Below are 10,000 nucleotides of genomic sequence, written 5' to 3' on the forward strand. Positions count from 1 at the left end.
CGTCATACGCAGGGCGGCGCATAAGTGGCCCCGAGGTATGGCCACGTCAATGTAAAGATAATAATTTTTCTTAACTGATTTGCTTAGTTAAATAAAACATTCATTAAAACAAAACGCTTTCAAATCATGCCCAATATTACAATTTATAAACGGTCTGCCTTGGGATTGAGTAAAACAACAGTAATTGTGTGATGGAAGAGATGCAGGGTGGTGTTCCAAACCGAATCACCCCCCTGCGTGCCTGCTCTAGTTCCTCAACTGCACAGCTAGGAGAGGAGATGTTCCCCCAGTGTGCCTGCTCTAGTTCCTCAACTCAGCTAGGAGAGGAGATGCAGGGTGGTGTTCCAACCTGAATCACCCCAGTGTGCCTGCTCTGGTTCCTCAACTGCACAGCTAGGAGAGGAGATGCAGGGTGGTGTTCCACCCCCCCACAGTTCCCTCAATCACCAGAGAGGGAGATGCAGGCACACCCAAACCGAATCACCCCCCCCCCAAGTGTGCCTGCTCTGGTTCCTCCAACTGCACAGCTAGGAGAGGAGATGCAGGGTGGTGTAGTCCACTGCAAGCTAGGGAATCACCCCCCAGTGTGCCTGCTCTAGTTCCTCAACTGCACAGCTAGGAAGGAGATGCAGGGTGGTGTTCCAAACCGAATCCACCCCCAGTGTGCCTGCTCTAGTTCCTCAACTGCACAGCTAGGAGAGGGAGATGCAGGGTGGTGTTCCCAAACCGAATCACCCCCCAGAATATGCCTGCTCTAGTTCCTCCAACTGCAGCTAGGAGAGGAGATGCAGGGTGGTGTTCCACACATAATCACCCCCCCGTGTGCCTGCTCTAGTTCCTCAACTGCACAGCTAGGAGAGGAGATGCAGGTGGTGTTCCACACATAATCACCCCCCGTGTGCCTGCTCTAGTTCCTCAACTGCACAGCTAGGAGAGGAGATGCAGGGTGGTGTTCCAAACCGAATCACCCCCCAGTGTGCCTGCTCTAGTTCCTCAACTGCACAGCTAGGAGAGGAGATGCAGGGTGGTGTTCCAAACCGAATCACCCCCCCCAGTGTGCCTGCTCTAGTTCCTCAACTGCACAGCTAGGAGAGGAGATGCAGGGTGGTGTTCCAAACCGAATCACCCCCCAGTGTGCCTGCTCTAGTTCCTCAAATGCACAGCTAGGAGAGGAGATGCAGGGTGGTGTTCCAAACCAATCACCCCCCCAGTGTGCCTGCTCTGGTTCCTCAACTGCACAGCTAGGAGAGGAGATGCAGGGTGGTGTTCAAACCAATCCCCCAGTGTGCCTGCTCTAGTTCCTCAACTGCACAGCTAGGAGAGGATGCAGGGTGTTCCAAACAATCCCCCAGTGTGCCTGCTCTAGTTCCTCAACTGCACAGCTAGGAGAGGAGATGCAGGGTGGTGTTCCACACATAATCACCCCCCCAGTGTGCCTGCTCTAGTTCCTCAACTGCACAGCTAGGAGAGGAGATGCAGGGTGGTGTTCCACACATAATCACCCCCCCGTGTGCCTGCTCTAGTTCCTCAACTGCACAGCTAGGAGAGGAGATGCAGGGTGGTGTTCCAAACCGAATCACCCCCCAGTGTGCCTGCTCTAGTTCCTCAACTGCACAGCTAGGAGAGGAGATGCAGGGTGGTGTTCCAAACCGAATCACCCCCCAGTGTGCCTGCTCTAGTTCCTCAACTGCACAGCTAGGAGAGGAGATGCAGGGTGGTGTTCCAAACCTGAATCACCCCCCAGTGTGCCTGCTCTAGTTCCTCAACTGCACAGCTAGGAGAGGAGATGCAGGGTGGTGTTCCAAACCAGAATCACCCCCCGTGTGCCTGCTCTAGTTCCTCAACTGCACAGCTAGGAGAGGAGATGCAGGGTGGTGTTTCCACACCAGATCACCCCCCAGTGTGCCTGCTCTAGTTCCTCAACTGCACAGCTAGGAGAGGAGATGCAGGGTGGTGTTCCAAACCGAATCACCCCCAGTGTGCCTGCTCTAGTTCCTCAACTGCACAGCTAGGAGAGGAGATGCAGGGTGGTGTTCCAAACCGAATCACCCCCCCAGTGTGCCTGCTCTAGTTCCTCAACTGCACAGCTAGGAGAGGAGATGCAGGGTGGTGTTCCAAACCGAATCACCCCCCAGTGTGCCTGCTCTAGTTCCTCAACTGCACAGCTAGGAGAGGAGATGCAGGGTGGTGTTCCACACATAATCACCCCCCAGTGTGCCTGCTCTAGTTCCTCAACTGCACAGCTAGGAGAGGAGATGCAGGGTGGTGTTCCAAACCGAATCACCCCCCAGTGTGCCTGCTCTAGTTCCTCAAATGCACAGCTAGGAGAGGAGATGCAGGGTGGTGTCTACACATAATCCACCCCCCAGTGTGCCTGCTCTAGTTCCTCAACTGCACAGCTAGGAGAGGAGATGCAGGGTGGTGTTCCAAACACGAATCACCCCCCAGTGTGCCTGCTCTAGTTCCTCAACTGCACAGCTAGGAGAGGAGATGCAGGGTGGTGTTCCAACCAGAATCACCCCCCAGTGTGCCTGCTCTGGTTCCTCAACTGCACAGCTAGGAGAGGAGATGCAGGGTGGTGTTCCAAACCGAATCACCCCCCAGTGTGCCTGCTCTAGTTCCTCAACTGCACAGCTAGGAGAGGAGATGCAGGGTGGTGTTCCAAACATAATCACCCCCCAGTGTGCCTGCTCTAGTTCCTCAACTGCACAGCTAGGAGAGGAGATGCAGGGTGGTGTTCCAAACCAATCACCCCCCAGTGTGCCTGCTCTAGTTCCTCAACTGCACAGCTAGGAGGAGATGCAGGGTGGTGTTCCCACATAATCACCCCCGTGTGCCTGCTCTGGTTCCTCAACTGCACAGCTAGGAGAGGAGATGCAGGGTGGTGTTCCACACCAGAATCACCCCCAGTGTGCCTGCTCTGGTTCCTCAACTGCACAGCTAGGAGAGGAGATGCAGGGTGGTGTTCCAAACCGAATCACCCCCAGTGTGCCTGCTCTAGTTCCTCAACTGCACAGCTAGGAGAGGAGATGCAGGGGTGGTGTTCCAAACATAATCACCCCCCAGTGTGCCTGCTCCTGGTTCCTCAACTGCACAGCCAGGAGGAGGGAGATGCAGGGTGGTGTTCCACACATAATCACCCCCCAGTGTGCCTGCTCTAGTTCCTCAACTGCACAGCTAGGAGAGGAGATGCAGGGTGGGTGTTCCACACATAATCACCCCCGTGTGCCTGCTCCCTGGTTCTCACCCGGCACAGCTAGGAGAGGAGATGCAGAGTGTTCCAACCGAATCACCCTCAGTGTGCCTGCTCTGGTTCTCAAATGCACAGCTAGAGGAGATGCAGGGTGGTGTTCCCACATAATCACCCCCCAGTGTGCCTGCTCTAGTTCCTCAACTGCACAGCTAGGAGAGGAGATGCAGGGTGGTGTTCCATAATCACCCCGTGCCTGTTCTAGTTCTCAACTGCACAGCTAGGAGAGGAGATGGGGTGGTGTTCACACATAATCACTTGGTGTTCTTTCAAACAGCTAGGAGAGGAGATCACCCCCCCCCCTCGTGTGCCTGCTCTAGTTCCTCAACTGCACAGCTAGGATAGAGGATGGTGGTGTTCAAACGAATCACCCCCAGTGTGCCTGCTCTAGTTCCTCAACTGCACAGCTAGAGGAGATGCAGGTGGTGTTCCCAACACATAATCACCCCCCCCAGTGTGCCTCTAGTTCCTCAACTGCACAGCTAGGAGAGGAGATGCAGGGTGGTGTTCCAAACCGAATCACCCCCCAGTGTGCCTGCTCTAGTTCCTCAACTGCACAGCTGAGAGAGGAGATGCAGGGTGGTGTTTCCACACATAATCACCCCCCGTGTGCCTGCTCTAGTTCCTCAACTGCACAGCTAGGAGAGGGAGATGCAGGGTGGTGACGAATCCCCCAGTGTGCCTGCTCTAGTTCCTCAACTGCACAGCTAGGAGATGCAGGGTGGTGTTCCCAAACCGAATCACCCCCCAGTGTGCCTGCTCCTGGTTCTCAACTGCACAGCTAGGAGAGGAGATGCAGGAGTGGTGTTCCAAACCGAATCACCCCAGTGTGCTGCTCTAGTTCTCAAATGCACAGCTAGGAGAGGAGATGCAGGGGTGGTGTTCCCAAACCACCCCCAGTGTGCCTGCTCTAGTTCCTCAAATGCACAGCTAGGAGAGGAGATGCAGGGTGGTGTTCACACATAATCACCCCCGTGTGCTGCTCTGGTTCCTCAACTGCACAGCTAGGAGAGGAGATGCAGGAGTAGTGTTCCAAACCGAATCACCCCCCAGTGTGCCTGCTCTAGTTCTCAAATGCACAGCTAGGAGAGGAAGTGCAGGTGGTATTCAAAGCCGAATCACCCCCCAGTGTGCCTGCTCTAGTTCTCAACTGCACAGCTAGGAGAGGGAGATGCAGGAGTGGTGTTCCAAACATAAGTTCTCAACTGCACAGCTAGGAGAGGAGATGCAGGGTGATTCCCACACATATCCCCCCGTGTGCCTGCTCTAGTTCCTCAACTGCACAGCTAGGAGAGGAGATGCAGGGTAGTGTTCCAAACCGAATCACCCCCCCCAGTGTGCCTGCTCTAGTTCCTCAACTGCACAGCTAGGATAGGAGATGCAGGGTGGTGTTCCACACATAATCACCCCTGAGTGTATATCTGGTTCCTCCATCTTGCAGCTAGGAGAGGAGATGCAGGGTGGTGTTCCAAACCGAATCACCCCCCAGTGTGCCTGCTCTAGTTCCTCAACTGCACAGCTAGGAGAGGAGATGCAGGGTGGTGTTCCAAACTGAATCACCCCCCAGTGTGCCTGCTCTAGTTCCTCAACTGCACAGCTAGGAGAGGAGATGCAGGGTGGTGTTCCACACTAATCACCCCCCAGTGTGCCTGCTCTAGTTCCTCAACTGCACAGCTAGGAGAGGAGATGCAGGGTGGTGTTCCACACATAATCACCCCCCCGTGTGCCTGCTCTAGTTCCTCAACTGCACAGCTAGGAGAGGAGATGCAGGGTGGTGTTCCACACATAATCACCCCCCCGTGTGCCTGCTCTAGTTCCTCAACTGCACAGCTAGGAGAGGAGATGCAGGGTGGTGTTCCAAACCGAATCACCCCCCAGTGTGCCTGCTCTAGTTCCTCAAATGCACAGCTAGGAGAGGAGATGCAGGGTGGTGTTCCACACATAATCACCCCCCGCCTGCTCTGGTTCTCAACTGCACAGCTAGGAGGAGATGCAGGGTGGTGTTCCACATAATCCCCAGTGTGCCTGCTCTAGTTCCTCAACTGCACAGCTAGGAGAGGAGATGCAGGGTGGTGTTCCAACCGAATCACCCTGGTGTGCCTGCTCTGGTTCCTCAGCTGCACAGCTAGGAGAGGAGATGCAGGGTGGTGTTCCACACATAATCCCCGTGTGTGCCTGCTCTCTAGTTCCTCAACTGCACAGCTAGGAGAGATGCAGGGTGGTGTTCACACATAATCACCCCCCCGTGTGCCTGCTCTAGTTCCTCAACTGCACAGCTAGGAGAGGAGATGCACAGGTGGTGTTCCAAACATAATCACCCCCCCAGTGTGCCTGCTCTAGTTCCTCAACTGCACAGCTAGGAGAGGAGATGCAGGGTGGTGTTCCAAACCAACTGCCTAGTTCCTCAAATGCACAGCTAGGAGAGGAGATGCAGGGTGGTGTTCACATAATCACCCCCAGTGTGCCTGCTCTAGTTCCTCAAATGCACAGCTAGGAGAGGAGATGCAGGGTGGTGTTCCACACCGAATCACCCCAGTGTGCCTGCTCTAGTTCCTCAAATGCACAGCTAGGAGAGGAGATGCAGGGTGGTGTTCCCACACATAATCACCAGTTCCCACCCCCCCCATAATCAGTGTGCCTGCTCTAGTTCCTCAACTGCACAGCTAGGAGAGGAGATGCAGGGTGGTGTTCCAAACCGAATCACCCCCAGTGTGCCTGCTCTAGTTCCTCAACTGCACAGCTAGGAGAGGAGATGCAGGGTGGTGTTCCAAACCGAATCACCCCCCCCAGTGTGCCTGCTCTAGTTCCTCAACTGCACAGCTAGGAGAGGAGATTAAGGGACCTGCTCACACATAATCACCCCCCAGTGTGCCTGAGTTCCTCAACTGCACAGCTAGGTGGTGGTGTTCCACACTTAAGTGTGCCAGTCTGTGTCAGGTGAACGGTTGTGATGACTTCAGGTACTGTGTGTACACTTAAGAGAGTCTTGTGTCAGGTGAACGGTTGTGTCAATTTGCAACTTCTGGATAAGAGCCGCCTGCTAAATGACTTAAATGTAAATGTGTCTTTTGGTCTAAGGTTTCCCATAATCTTGCCCCAATTTGTTCCCATAATCGCTACTGGATCTCCAAACTGTCCCCATAATCTCCAAACTGTTCCCCATAATCTCCAAACTGTTCCCCTCCAAACTCCATACTGTTGCCATATCTCCAAACTGTCCCCATAATCATTTCCCCATAATCTGTCCCAAACTGTTCCCATAATCTCCAAACTGTTCCCATAATCTCCATACTGTCCATAATCTCCAAACTGTTGCCATAATCTCCATACTGTCCCCATAATCTCCATACTGTCCCCATAATCTCCAAACTGTCCCCATAATCTCCAAAATAATCTCCAAACTGTCCCCATAATCTTTATGTCCCCATAATCTCCCATACTGTTTAATCCCCAAACGGTTCTTTAAGAAATAATTCTACTATGTTTATGCCCATGTGTTTCTTCTGTAAGAAAGATTTCTTAAAGCCAATCCCCACCCGGGTAAGAAACCTTCCAGATGAGCCCCGTCTATAAAAGCCAATCCCCACCCGGGTAAGAAACCTTCCAGATGAGCCCTGTCTATAAAAGCCAAACCCCACCCGGGTAAAAGGTTGACGGGATAGTTCACCCAGGACATGAGGGAGAGAGACAGAGAGAGACACAGAGAGAGACACAGAGAGGGACACAGAGAGGGAGAGAGACAGAGAGAGGGACACAGAGAGGGAGAGAGACAGAGAGAGGGACACAGAGAGGGAGAGACATAGAGAGGGAGAGAGACAGAGAGACAGAGAGAGACACAGAGAGGGACACAGAGAGGGAGAGAGACAGAGAGAGAGACACAGAGAGGGAGAGAGACAGAGACACAGAGAGAGAGAGACAGAGATAGAGACACAGAGAGAGACAGAAAGAGAGAGACAGTTTAGCCTCGTCTATAAAAGCCAATCCCCACCCGGGTAAAAGGTTGACGGGATAGTTCACCCAGGACATGAGGGAGGACAGTGATGACTTGCAAGGTTTTGGACAACAACAACAACAACACAACAACAACAACAACAATATTTATTATTTGGAGACAGTGTCCAGGTAAAACAAACATAAAGCAGCATGGATTACCGTCTTACTTGGTCCCAAGACTGCTTCCAGGGTAAGGAAATCACAATATCATTTCAGGTGAACTATCAATAAAGTTGTGATACTAAAGAGCTGTACACATATTGACAAGCAAGTCTCAGAGTAACAGAACTGGATCTGTCACACATATTGACAAACAGTCTAAGTCTCAGAGTAACAGAACTGGATCTAGGATCAGGTCCCATATTCACAAACAGTCTCAGAGTAACAGAACTGGATCTAGGATCAGGTCCCATATTCACAAACAGTCTCAGAGTAACAGAACTGGATCTAGGATCAGGTCCCATATTCACAAACAGTCTCAGAGTAACAGAACTGGATCTAGGATCAGGTCCCATATTCACAAACAGTCTCAGAGTAACAGAACTGACTCTTTACATCAGGTGTCCTACCCTGAGACACATTGTGATCCTACATCAGTTCCTAAACCAGAGCATGTGATCTATTCATCAGACAGTAGGGACCCTCGACATGTGATCCGTCCCTGGCATCCAGAGCAACATGGTGGCCTCCAGACTGGCTTCTAGCCAGCACTCTCCTCCCGTGTCACATGGGACAAGCAGTAGGCCTGGATACCTGGATACAACGTGAGGGAGGGAGAGAGGGAGGGAGGGAGGGAGGTAGGGAGGAGAGGGGAAGGAGGGAGGGGGGAGGGAGGGAGGGAGAGGGAGGTAGGGAGGAGGGAGAGGGGAAGGAGGGAGGGAGGAGAGGGAGGGGAGGGATGGGAGGAGGTGGGAGGGAGGGGAGGGATGGGGAGGGAGGAGGGGGAGTTGGAGGAGGGGAGGGGCGAGGGAGGGAGGATAGTTGGAGAGGGACGGAGGAGAGGGGAGGGAGGAGAAGAGAGGGAGAAGATAATGAGGAGGGAGGGAGGAGGGAGGAGGAGAGGGAGGGATAGTTGGAGAGGGAGGAGGAGAGGGAGAAGATAATGAGGAGGGAGGAGAGGAGAGGGAGGGAGGAGAGGGAGAAGATAATGAGGGAGGGAGGAAAGAGGACATATCAGATATATGGTTTGATAATATGAAGGCGTTAGATGTATCACTGTAACGTCAGACTGCCAGAGTCCTCCTGGTTGAGCCCCCCCTACACACACACACTTGGTACCAACTCGTGTCCTCCTGGCTGAGCCCCCTACACACACACACTTGGTACCAACTCGTGACCTCCTGGTTGAGCCCCCCTACACACACACACTTGGTACCAACTCGTGTCCTCCTGGTTGAGCCCCTCCTACACACACACACTTGGTACCAACTCGTGTCCTCCTGGTTGAGCCCCCTACACACACACACTTGGTACCAACTCGTGTCCTCCTGGTTGAGCCCCCTACACACACACTTGGTACCAACTCGTGTCCTCCTGGTTGAGCCCCCCTACACACACACTGGTACCAACTCGTGTCCTCCTGGTTGAGCCCCCCACACACACACACCCTTGGTACCAAGGGAGCCCCCCTACACACACACACTTGGTACCAACTCGTGTCCTCCTGGTTGAGCCCCCCTACACACACACACACACACTTGGTACCAACTCGTGACCTCCTGGTTGAGCCCCCTACACACACACACTTGGTACCAACTCGTGTCCTCCTGGTTGAGCCCCCCTACACACACACACACACACTTGGTACCAACTCGTGACCTCCTGGTTGAGCCCCCCTACACACACACACTTGGTACCAACTCGTGTCCTCCTGGTTGAGCCCCCCCCCTACACACACACACTTGGTACCAACTCGTGTCCTCCTGGTTGACCCCCCTACACACACACACTTGGTACCAACTCGTGTCCTCCCTGGTTGAGCCCCCCCCCTACACACACACACACACTTGGTACCAACTCGTGTCCTCCTGGTTGAGCCCCCCCACACACACACACTTGTACCAACTCGTGTCCTCCTGGTTGAGCCCCCCTACACACACACACTTGGTACCAACTCGTGTCCTCCTGGTTGAGCCCCCACACACACACACTTGGTACCAACTCGTGTCCTCCTGGTTGAGCCCCCCCCCCCTACACACACACACTTGGTACCAACTCGTGTCCTCCTGGTTGAGCCCCCCACACACACGCACACACTCCTGGCCTCCTGTCTCACAAAACAAGACAGCACCTTTCAAGAGTCGCAGCCTGATCGCGCCACCCCGACTTGATTAAACCTAGATTTCATTTCCTGTTATCAATGTTATAATTGTTCCTACTTCCTCTGGTACAGAATCTCTTCCTCTTTAACCTGTTACAACACAAGTCAACAAATGTGTGTCTGTCTGTGTCTGTCGGTGTGTGTGGTGTGTGCCTGTCTGTGTCTCTGTCTCTGTCCCTGTCTCTGTCTCTGTCCCTGTCCCTGTCCCTGTCTCTGTCCCTGTCTCTGTCCGTGTCTCTGTCCGTGTCCCTGTCCCGTGTCCCTGTCCGTGTCCTGTCCCTGTCCCTGTCCCTGTCTGTGTCCCTGTCTCTGTCCCTGTGTCTCTCTGTCTGTGTCTCTGTCTGTGTCCCTGTCTCTGTCCCTGTCTCTGTCCCTGTCCGTGTCCCTGTCTCTGTCCCGTGTCCCTGTCTAATCTCTGTCCCTGTCTGTGTCCCTGT

The 10,000-nt window shown here is 53.7% G+C and overlaps 1 long non-coding RNA gene across 1 annotated transcript in view; it reads right to left on the reverse strand.

Moving 5' to 3' along the window:
- Positions 1-7,569: 7,569 nt before the first annotated feature.
- Positions 7,570-10,000, reverse strand: part of LOC135566802 (uncharacterized) — a 7,830-nt gene continuing 5,399 nt past the window's right edge. The window contains exon 3 of the long non-coding RNA XR_010462186.1: positions 7,570-7,996. This is a non-coding gene — a long non-coding RNA (uncharacterized LOC135566802). The remainder of the gene's footprint in view (positions 7,997-10,000) is intronic.

The sequence above is a fragment of the Oncorhynchus nerka genome, unplaced genomic scaffold (genome assembly GCF_034236695.1).
Source record: "Oncorhynchus nerka isolate Pitt River unplaced genomic scaffold, Oner_Uvic_2.0 unplaced_scaffold_3301, whole genome shotgun sequence".
Classification (NCBI taxonomy): Eukaryota; Metazoa; Chordata; class Actinopteri; order Salmoniformes; family Salmonidae; genus Oncorhynchus; species Oncorhynchus nerka.